Source organism: Salvelinus sp. IW2-2015, linkage group LG1, assembly GCF_002910315.2.
Source record: "Salvelinus sp. IW2-2015 linkage group LG1, ASM291031v2, whole genome shotgun sequence".
NCBI lineage: Eukaryota > Metazoa > Chordata > Actinopteri > Salmoniformes > Salmonidae > Salvelinus > Salvelinus sp. IW2-2015.
The window spans coordinates 27,587,137-27,599,621 of record NC_036838.1 but is presented as its reverse complement, the minus strand read 5'-3'; positions in this window follow the sequence as shown (position 1 = coordinate 27,599,621).

Genomic DNA, 12,485 nt, shown 5'->3' with positions numbered 1-12,485 from the left:
CTTCTTTAGCTTCCATGGAAATACTGACTTCAATGGCCCTTGCCAAGGTCAGATTACTTTCATTCAATAGTCTCTTTTGTGTAGCTTTACTCCGTAGTTTACATACAAGTCTGTCTCTAATGGTGTCGTTTAAACTCACAGTGCTCTGATATTTTTTTGTACCTTTTACTGCAGTGGGGTAAGTCAGGGTCACACAGTGTTTCTGGGTAGTCTTAAACAAACTACTTTGAAACAAAAGTATACACCTCACACACGATTATGGGCTTAAAAAAAGAAGACAGCTGTACCATGTCAGATATAGAGTTGAAATGTATTAAATTTGAGTTTGCATCCCAATATTACACTTTATATACTGTACCTCACAGAAGACTGAAATATATATATAACCAAACCGTTTGAAATAATGTTGATTATTTATGAAATTATGAAAAATATGAATAACATTCCACCCATGAGGTCACTAGTTCCTGCAGGAAAAGGCTACTACAGCAGCAGACATTGTCACTGATTCTCCCTCTACCTGATTTCTTCTGTGAAAACTAAACCTTTCAGCAGTAACTAGTGGTTTTGGTGAAAAGTGTCCTTTCAGTATTTCCACAATATCCCCATATTTTTTATTAACTGGCCTGTCTGGCTGTAGCAGGCTGTGTAGTAAATTAAATGTCTTTGGCACCATAAAACAAAAAAATGTAGGCACAATTWTGTCCACATCAATGTTATTTGTAATAAGAAAATATTCAAAGCTTTCTGTATATGAGCTCCACTGCTCAATACTTTAATCAAACTGTTCCCAACAAATCCAGACAGTTTCTCAGTAGACTCCTGATTGTCACTTACTGCAATATTTTCCTCAGCCAAGTGATCTTCACTTTACTCACTGACATTTCATTCTCAAGTTTGCTAATTCCAAAGTTCTGCTTCACAGTTGAATACATTTCCTTTCCTTTACTCACTGTCAGTAGCAATTTTAGCATGTAAATCTTGTTGGGGCAAACACCCCCCTCAAAAATGTTTTTTGATGCATGCCAGCAAAGACACTACACAACACTAAACAATACATTAATTGCACTATAATGGCGACAAACGTCCCGTGTCGTTCTACGAAGTTTACCCTCGCTCTTTTGTTTGGATACATCCCCGGATTTTGTATATGCGTTTGTATTGGGTGTATTAAAAACCCAGATGATGTATCCCTGCTCCTGTCTCCAAATCCTTTACACCAGCGTGACAATGGCTGATTTTTAATGGAATATCTACATAGGTGTACAGAGGACCATTATCAGCAACCATAACTCCTGTGTTAATATGACACGTTGTGTTAGCTAATCCAAGTTAATCAGGCTAATTGATCATTAGAAAACACTTTGCAATTATGTTAGCACAGCTGAAAACTGTTGATCTGATTAAAGAAGAAATAAAACTGGCCTTCTTTAGACTAGTTGAGTATCTGGAGCATCAGCAATTTTGGGTTCGATTACAGGCTCYAAATGGCCAGAAACAAATAACTTTCTTCTGAAACTCGTCAGTCTATTCTTGTTCTGAGAAATTAAGGCTATTCCATGTGAGAAATTGCCAAGAAACTGAAGATCTCGTGCAATGCTGTGTACTACTCCCTTTCCAGAACAGAGCAAACTGGCTCTAATCAGAATAGAAAGAGGAGTGGGAGGCCCCGGTGCACAACTGAGCAAGAGGACAAGTACATCAGAGTGTCTAGTTTGAGAAACAGACTCCTCACAAGTCCTCAACTGGCAGCTTCATTAAATAGTACCCGCAAAACACCATTCTCAACATCAACAGTGAAGAGGCAACTCCGGGATACTCGCCTTCCAGGCAGAGTTGCAAAGAAAAAGCCATATCTCAGACTGGCCAACAAAAATAATAAGATGTGCAAAAGAACACAGACACTGGACAGAGGACCTCTGAAAGCCAGAAAGCCAGTATCCCGGAGTCGCCTCTTCACTGTTGACGTTGAGACTGGTGTTTTGCGGGTACTATTCAATGAAGCTGCCAGTAGAGGACTTGTGAGGCGTGGCTGAGTTAACCAACAAGGCTCGTAATTTAATAATTGTATTCATATTTACAGATGACATACACGTTTGTTATTAAGGCACAGGAAAGTTCACATGTTCGAGAAGGCATATTTTTATGTTCAAACGGTCCTCCTGTGAAGTCGTGACTTGCAACATACGCTTAGTTTCCTGAATCAGGTTACATATTCGTCCCTTTTTAATCACATAGTTTTTTCTCCCTCTGATGCTCGTCTCAAATCCTTGTTTTTAGAATTATTGATGTAAAATACAATTATTGATATAAAATATTCAATGAATATACAGTACCTGTCAAAAGTTTGGACACACCTACTCATTCCAAGGTTTTTCTTTATTGTTACTATTTTCTACATTCCTCAAAGTAACCACCCTTTGCCTTGATGACAACTTTGCATGCTCTTGGCATTCTCTCAACCAGCTTCATGAGGTAGTCACCTGGAATGCATTTAAATTAACAGGTCTGCCTTGTTAAAAGTTAATTTGTGGAATTTCTTTCCTTCTTAATGTGTTTGAGCCAATCAGTTGTGTTGTGACAAGGTAGGGGTGGTATACAGAAGATAGCCCTATTTGGTAAAAGACCAAGTCCATATTATGGCAAGAACAGCTCAAATAAGCAAAGATAAATGACAGTCCATCATTACTTAAAGACCTGAAGGTCAGTCAATGTGGAACATTRCAAGAACTTTGAAAGTTTCTTCAAGTGCAGTCGCAAAAACCATCAAGCGCTATGATGAAACTGGCTCACATGAGCACCGCCACAGGAAAGGAAGACCCGGAGTTACCTCTGCTGAAGAGGATAAGTTCAGTAAAGTTACCAGCCTCAGAAATTTCAGCCCAAGTAAATGCTTCACACAGTTCAAGTAACAGACATAGTATCTCAACATCAACTGTTCAGAGGAGACTGCCTGAATCAGGCCTTCATGGTCAAATTGCTGCAAAGAAACAACTACTAAAGGACACCAATAATAATAAGAAACTTGCGTGGGTCAAGAAACACAAACAATGGACATTAGACCGGTGGAAATCTGTCCTTTGGTCTGATGAGTCCAAATTTGAGATTTTTGGTTCCAACCGCTGTGTCTTTGTGAGATGCAGAATAGGTGAACGGATGATCTCCCCATGTGTGGTTCCCACTGTGAAGCATGGAGGAGGAGGTGTAATGGTGTGGGGGTGCTTTGTTGGTGACACTGTCAGTGATTAATTTAGAATTCAAGGCAAACTTAACCAGCATGGCTACCACACCATTCTACAGCGATACGCCATCCCATCTGGTTTGAGCTTAGTGGGACTATCATTTGTTTTTCAACAGGAGAATGATCCAACACACCTCCAGGCTGTGTAAGGACTATTTGACCAAGAAGGAGAGTTATGGTGCTGCATCAGATAACCCGACCTCAACCCAATTGAGATGGTTTGGGATGAGTTGGACCGCAGAGTGAAGGAAAAGCAACCAACAAGTGCTCAGCATATGTGGGAACTTCTTCAAGACTGTTGTAAAATAATTCCCGGTGAAGGTGGTTGAGAGAATGCCAATAGCGTGCAAATCTGTCATCAAGGGTGGCTACTTTGAAGCATCTAAAATCTAAAATATATTTGTTTAACACTTTTTTGGTTACTACATGATTCCATATGTGTTATTTTCTAGTTTTGATGTCTTCACTATTATTCTGCATTGAAGAAAATAGTCAAAATAAAGAAAAACCCTTGAATGAGTAAGTATGTCCAAACTTTTGACTGGTACTGTGTGTTAAAATGGCTTTCCATAGGGTTGGGGCTTTCTGTTTCAGATAATAGACTTCACGCCAGTCAAAATTGTTCCTGGATGAGCAGAGAGTGTATACTCTATCAGTTCCTCCTCACATGTSTCCGTAGGTCCTAGAATGAGGCTTATCTCTCTGACTGTATTGTTGCCTTGCCACCCCAAATTCATAAAATTTTTACAGCAGGAGGAGATAGCAGAGGATATTCTAGGCAGGGTACCCCATCTTCAATGCCAGTTTGAACATCCTCAACCCAACATAGGGCATAAAAAATTGACTTAGCACTAGCGAGGCTAGCTGGTTGAGTCTGATAAGGCTGTGTGGAGAGATCAGGACCAGCACAGACACAAATTGCCATTGAGGTTTTCAAAGCATTCATAAAAGTAATCGGGGAATTTTTACTGGGTAAACAATTTGTGACATAGTAATAGCTGACTGATGCAGGCTACCACACATCTGCCTAGACAATAACTTGTCAGATAGACTATGTTGTAGTTATTACCAATTTGACYACATGATGATAATGGCAAAGCTGTTCCCTACTAAATATTTGCCTACTTTAGCAATGTCATCGTATTTCCAAGCAACTATTGTGTAATTTAGACGAAACAGTCATTAGCCCCCAGTCTTCTTTTGAGCATCAACATGGCTGCAGCATCTGTAGAACGTTGATAGCAAKGACGCGACCGAGTGATGGAGATGGAACCCATACAGTGTGTACTGATAGCAAAAGCAATGGGAGGCGGAGGCGAAAGGCGTGCCTGACCTGTGCGCATCACACTCACACTCAAGTCAAATCTCCCCTGTGTGCTCTTGAATTAATTATGACATGTCAATATTACTGTGTAGCGATGTGTTTTTTAATATACAGGGGTCATGAAAGTTGCTCTTCGCACCTAGATATCACGTGACCTCACAGAACTAGAAAAGCACGCCCCCCCCCCCCTCTCTCTCTCAGTTCAATTCAAGGGGCTTTATTGGCATGGGAAACATATGTTTACATTGCCAAAGCAAGTGAAATGTATAAACAAAAGTGAAATAAACAATAAAAAAGTGAACATTAAATATTACACACACACAAGTTCCAAAATAAGAGAGACATTTTGACGTTTTCGTAGAGGAAATCTTAGTCACGCAATTTTACATTTAACTAAGATGTTTGGTGCAGTATTTCTCAACTGACAAAATATCCATGAAAACGATTTGTCTCTCATTGAATGACAACAAACACTACATTTAAGAATCCCCACTGTTGACCTATCACCAATGAAGGGGCGTAGACTTCGGCTACCGACCTCAGCTTGCCTCTGAAATAAATGTGTGCACGAACAGCCGAAGACCAAAACGAACAAAAACTTCACAAACAATCATCATAATATTTGCACAAACTGTTCCGAACGCCTTTAGCCTCTCTTCTCCTTGTCCTCTCTGCCCTGCGCTGGGCTCAGCTATTTCTCAGAAGTTAGGGAAAGTACTTTTTTAGGGAAGCATTACATATTCAGTATGGGAATTGGAACGGAAGAGCCCATATACTAAACAGTCTCAGTGTAGCCAGAACTGTATCTTTAAGCTCACCTTCTTCAAGAAAAGAAGAAGCCATTTTAAAGCACAGCCTCTGCAACTCAAAGAAAAAGCCAACAAACAGAGAAACAAGGGACCCAACCCAAAGGAGCAGCCCAAGGAACACACTTCCATCAGCAGGCAACAAGTTCAAGGATCAAAGACTTTGCCCACAGACGGTGTATAACACTCATAATATTCAAATATCTCGAGGTCGCTCATCTTTTCTTTCAATATATTTCCTACCTTTTAATGATCACTCTCATTATGTTTGTACATTTTGATTAGCGTTATTAAATGTTGATCGCACAGAGAAAGTATTTAATTGATATCTTCAGATTAATCAATGTATTACTATTATTCAAATGTGTGTCTAATAAAATTTGAAAAGGACTGGTGCCCCATTAATAATTTTGTGGTAATAAGTGCACACACTACCTTACAGTAAATACTGCCCAGTTATCTGTGTAATTCGAGTGAAGTTATTCAACTTTAGTTGGTGAATGTATTTCCAGTGCTTACTTTGAGTTTGTCTGGTGTTTGTTGCCACATCCTCGAAACTTCGATGGTGCACGTCCGTGACTCGAAGCTCTCCTACGAGGCGCGCTCGCAGACATGTGTGGGTATACCCGTGGATGCTCGAGAAGCACATACCCTCTTTTCCCACGAGTTGTGTCATTTGATCAATGTATTATTTTGTGTAATGGGATATCTCGTATTGAAAATGTATACCGGTTTCATTGAAAAGGCCTGAATACTATGTGATATTATGATAGTCTGCTTCTAGACATCTTTAGAGTCTTCCGTTTGGTAAAGAAGTGTGGGAGCGTAATTAGAGGAGTTTTATTTTGATACTGGATGCTGGTGCTCTGGGCTATAAAGAGCAGGGGTTGCTGGGAAAGCTGTATTTTAGAGTTTGGTGCCATAGCCGGTGCCAGCTCTACTCATATTATTTAATCCTTATATTTTATTTGTTCCTGAAGTTTTGTAGCTTGCTCTAATTAAACCTTGAGTCTTAWCTGAAGTCACAAGTCTGTGGACAATCATTCTTTACCCCAGCCTTACAGAACATTTTAACCAGTTCATTGTTATATGCACCAGGGTTGGGATCAATTTCATTTGAAATTCCAATTCAATTATTGAATTCACTCATGAAGTGGATAATTTACATTGATTTCAATTCAAATTTCAACTATATTCAAGTTATGGAATTGATTTGGAATTAGACTGTTTGGACTTTTTGAATTGGAATTGAATTTGAATTGTAAAAACGTTTAAGCTTTGGAATTGAATTGSAATTCAATATTTGTGTACATTTCCCAMTTAATGGAATTAATGCACTTAGTATWAAAAAAAATACTGAAATGATTWGTTTTRCTATATTTCCAGTGTAACTGGGCTGTCTGAACAGTGGCATGATCAGACTGAAAAGCCTAAAGGAATTTAATTTGAATTGGAACTTGTTGMGGATAATATTGAATTGATKATATTTAATAACTTTGTTGTTGTTAGAACTTTGGAATGTTTTTGTTTTGACATAATTGTGTATTCTAACCTATTTTGGGGCTTTTTCATAAATACCTAAGATTCTTCTGGAAGCCTTTGGCAGGCCAATCCAAATATTGTCAAGGGCCAAGTTTGGTTGGTGCGGGCTTCACCSTGCCCTAACCCCTCCCCACTCGCTAGCATGCCTTCTCGCACTTGCATATAAATATTAGTGCTAGATTCCATCCGTATTTTGGAAAATTCCCATCAACATTTTGCCGACATATGCAGCAGTTACCGTGAATGCAGTCTCCGCGAATGCTATACTTCTGTGATACGGATTGAATCCAGCCCTTAATCGTTTTGCGAATATGAGAATGTTTACGCTTCCTGTGAGATCATAATAACCTAGTGCTGTAGAACTAGTAAAATGTTGAGCACTGTTGCTTGACTGCAATTTGAGGTTAGTGTTATTCCAAGTCTGACACACTAATAGATCACTGTCAGACTGATTATCAAGACTACGGTCAGCTCTGTCTCCACTCATCTAAATATGTTCTTGTCATTAATCAAACCAACGTGATGAGGTTATWCATAACCCTGTTTGACAGGCAGTGTGTACTCAACAGCTCTCCCACAATATTCTAACAACTGTAATCTATGTTTATATCTGTAATGTGTTGAGCATTTCCTGCATATAGTTTGACATGGGGAGGAGTATTTACATGTATAATACTGTAATGGATGAAATCATACAGTATCTGAAGTTGTTTTGTGGTRCTTTAATCTAGGGTACTCAGGGTACTGTGATGTGTCAATATTTTCATCACTATGTATGTTAGATAAGTATTGAATGCACCAATTTGTAAGTCGCTCTGGATAAGAGCGTCTGCTAAATGACTTAAATGTAAATGTAAATGTATTGAACAAATTTAAATCACATTGTTGAAAGCATTTTCTTTTCCATCTTGAAAATGTTCTTTGATTTGATACCTGGGTCGTGATTTTTAACCTGGAGCAGGAGAGAGAAGGCCTTACATTTGTCAATGGTCAGAGTAAACGTCTTGAAAGGAGTATCTGCCTAATCTCGAGTTCAGGAGAACTCAGGATCCTACACGTTTTTGAAGGATGATTTCCTCATTTTAATTACACAGCTCTGTAGTGTTGGCGTTCAGACCCTTCCTATGATGCCAGGTGGTATGTGGTGTCCATCCCCCRTCCCCTCCACACTGCTAGAGATTCTCCCTCCAAGTTGACACTGCTAGAGATTAGTAATTGATGGAGAGGAAGGGTGCAGGAGAGAAAGAGGGCTGAGGCTGCAGAAACATGAGCTTCTGTTTGTGTCAGAAGCATATCTGAGAGAAATGAAATAATAACCCTCATTTATCATCTCCATCTCCTCCAGATGCTGACTTGATGCCGGGACGTTCCAGGGTCCCAACTGGCACCCTATTCCCTATGTAGTGTACTACTTTTAACCAGGGCCGATAGGGCTCTGGTCAAATGTAGTACAATATATAGGGAATAGAGTGTGATTTTGGACGCAGGAGAGGGTTCCAGAGTTCCAGGCATGGTCAGGATGCCAGTGCCATGCTTCACATATTGACTTCACATACAGCCAGGTAGGACGAAAGTGGTGGAAGTCTGTACTGTAAACACCAGAGGTGTGAACTCGAGTCACATGACTTGGACTCGAGTCAGACTCGAGTCACAAGACTTGCAACTCGACTTTGACTTTAGCACCAATGACTCGTGACTTAACTTGGACTTGAGCCTTTTGACTCGAACTGACTTGATACCCTCCCCCAGCCCAAATATAAAAAATGATGCTATTTAAAAAAGTGTGCAGCGCATCAACTCTTCATTTAACGGATTACAGTTTGAATCGGACAGCAGCCAATCAAATTGTGCCAGCTGAGAAGAAGTTGCGTATGGCAGTGCAGAGGAACATCGGCGGGGGAATTCAGATGGAGCCCTTGGAAAGATGATGATTTGCATAAATGTAATATCCTAACTATTACTCTTGTTAAAAATATGAAATGGTATTACCTTTGGTGAAGAGCATATTATGACTTGTTTAGGACATGAAGACTCAAAGTTTAGGACTTGAGACTTGACTTGAGACTTGACTCGGACTTGCCTGTCTTGACTTGGGACTTGACTTGGGACTTGAGTGCTAAGAATAGAGACTTACTTGTGACTTGTAAAACAATGACTTGGTCCCACCTCTGGTAAACACACACCATTTTCCACCTGAGTGTGTCCATAATCCGCACCACAGTTAAAACCCCTTCTCTCTCCCCCTTACTGTACATCTGATGAGCTCACTCTACTGTACTTGGGGCGGCAGGTATCTTAGTGGTTAGACCATTGGGCCAGTAACCGAAAGGTTGCTGGATCTAATCCCAGAGCTGACAAGGTAAAAATCTGTCYTTCTGCCTCTGAACAAGGCAGTTAACCCACTTTTCCCAGTAGGCTGTCARTGTAAATAAGAATTTGTTCTTAACTAACTTGCCTAGTTAAATAAAAAAMATATATAAAAGATACTGCACCTGGTCAGTCACATGCTGTAATCCTGGAAAGAAAATGTTTAACTTTACTGTAGGGGGTTTTCTTGTGAATTAACTATGTGCTACAGATTATGTCAAAGACATGAAGTGTTTGGGAAACTGGAATTGATTTGATATGAATCACATTCTTCAAATAGTTTTACAGAGAGAAGTATCTCCCGTTAACTGTATATAGAGTGTTCCCTGACTCACATCARACGTACGTAGCTTTAACTCTATTTAAACCTAAACTAAACTATAGTGTGAGAGAGAAATGAGATGCAAAGCTAGCGTGTTACTCCCTAAGAATCCGAGTCCAATCCATTACACGGTTTGCAGGAGGTTTCTTAGAAAAGATCAAACATGAATTGAGTTGTATTGTTTTGGCAGAGCGAAGCCAAATACATTGCACCACAGGGGTTATAGTTTGTTTAGTATTCCAGTCTTGTTCTTTACATATGAACTAGTCTAAAAGCTAATTAAACAGRATTTTTCTCTAACAGAAAATACTTGATAATCAGGAAARGTAAGAAGTTTTGAACTGGTGGGCTACCTTCCAGAGCAACACAGTCTGTTGTGCTTGGACGGCTTATATTCTTTAGCTTCCTGTGATGTGTAATACCAGACCTACAGACCCTGAGGCTCTCCCTGCTCTTTCTGCTCTACACGGGTACCTCTGTGAGCTGCCTCTGCCTTGAACCAGTACAATGGAAGCTTTGAAGCCTTGAAGTAGGTTCGCTTTGGTGGGCCTGACCATGGACATGGGTGGCGTCCCAAATTGCACCCTATTTATAGTGCACCAGCCCATAAGGCTCTGGTCAAAAGTAGCCCACTATGTAGAGAATAGCGTGCCATTTCGGACGCACCCATGGTCTGTTTCACTACGTGTCGTGTTATGTTTGTGAAAAATCTCTACTACATTAGAGCAATATGGTTCTGAGGCTGTAGCCACAACATTGGACAGTATCACTGGTAACAGGTCTCAAACTACTGTTAAATAGACTTATATAAGAGGTGAGAGAGAGAGGGCGAGAGAGAGGGGGGGGACTCCTATGGTTATTAAAACCACTTGAAACACAACCCATACAAACCAGAGAGAGAAAGAGATGTCGGGAGATGGAGAGAGATGTGCTGTAGGGAGATGGATAGAGGTCGAGAAAAGTCCATATGCATTCCAAGCAAAAGGTATGGAATGAAATGCCAGGATTATGTTCATTGCTTCTGTCCAAGAAAATATGCTCGAGAGAGAGAGAGCCCTTGAACTCTAGACTGTTCTTCCACAGATATGTCCCTGCTGTTTCCCTATCTCTCCTAATATACTGTTCCTAAGCTGATACAATCTCATGATCATAGTGCTCAATCTTCCAGGCTACCTGTCTATCAGCGAATGACGTCTGGCCTGGCCCATCCCAGCCATGATGATACCCCACTGTGGTCTGCTCTCTGCTGCTTCACTGATAAGCTCCCATAGAGACGGCCTCCTGGGGCCACCTGTACATGTCCTGCTTTGTCTAAAATATAGATTACCATGCGCGCAATAAAGCAGCAGTTCATTTGAACACTAGCAGACACCCAATGCTACACTGGATGTAAGTCATGTAAGTGGTTCAAGAAGCCGGTAAGTGGAATGTGGCGTTATTGATAAAAGGGGTTTTATCTTGGATTATTTATGCTGATGAGATTATGGGATGGGATGGCGCTAATTGGGTGAGTAGGAGTAGGTGCGGGTGATGGAAAGGTCACACAGGTCAAGTGATCACAGGTTAAGACCAGGAGTCAAGGGTTACAGGTGATGTGTTCTCTCACACTCTTGTGACTCATCTTTATATAACCGTGAGATAGTCATAGATATACTATACTGTACATGATTCATTTCCGACAGACAGGTAAAGTCACAAACACTAACTATTTTGCAATGGATGAGCCGTCTCGCCTTGTTACCCCACACCTTGTTTCATTGGTTTGTCTCTGGGAGTGGTAATTTACCTCCCTCACCTGACAATCAAATCTCCAATTCGGCAMACCTTACCAGACACAGACACCTGTTATCATTTATGTCATCTAAAGAGGGCACAATTCCACTTGTTTGGATAGATTTTTGGCTATGTATTTGTTACTTGTGACAAGTTTGATTAGTGTCAGTGGAATTGGGTAAAGTTTCATTTGAAAGAAACGATTTGAAAGATCAAATCAAATTGTATTCGTCACATGCACATTTTACAGCAGATATAAAAGGTGCAGCGAAATAATGCAAGACTTGAGCATGGGCCGATTAATGGGCAACTCAAATGTTTTGATGACGGCGGGATACTTAGTCCATAAAAAAAAAAWAWYTWTWTWTTKTTTTCCGTTCACTGAAAGTTTTAAATTCACCTATTATGAACATACTTTATAAAATACATAAATGTGCTATTATAAAAAACGTCTGAGTCAGAATATTAAGGCCATCCACCACTGGCTGATATTAAAATGTTTAATCTACCTATCAATTTTGTGATTTGTTGGTATTTTCTTCCATTAATATTAGTATTTTCAAAAAGTAAGCATAAAAATGTCAAAAACTTKATGAAAATGTATATTTTCTTCAGTTTATCATAATACCGTGATCAACATTTTAATGAATTTTAACTGTGGTGCGGATTATGGACACACTCAGGTGGAAAATGGTGTGTGTTTACCAGAGGTCGGACCAAGTCATTGTTTTACAAGTCACAAGTAAGTCTCTATTCTTAGCACTCAAGTCCCAAGTCAAGTCCCAAGTCAAGACAGGCAAGTCCGAGTCAAGTCTCAAGTCAAGTCTCAAGTCCTAAACTTTGAGTCTTCATGTCCTAAACAAGTCATAATYTGCTCTTCACCAAAGGTAATACCATTTCATATTTTTAACAAGAGTAATAGTTAGGATATTACATTTATGCAAATCATCATCTTTCCAAGGGCTCCATCTGAATTCCCCCGCCGATGTTCCTCTGCACTGCCATACGCAACTTCTTCTCAGCTGGCACAATTTGATTGGCTGCTGTCCGATTCAAACTGTAATCCGTTAAATGAAGAGTTGATGCGCTGCACACTTTTTTAAATAGCAT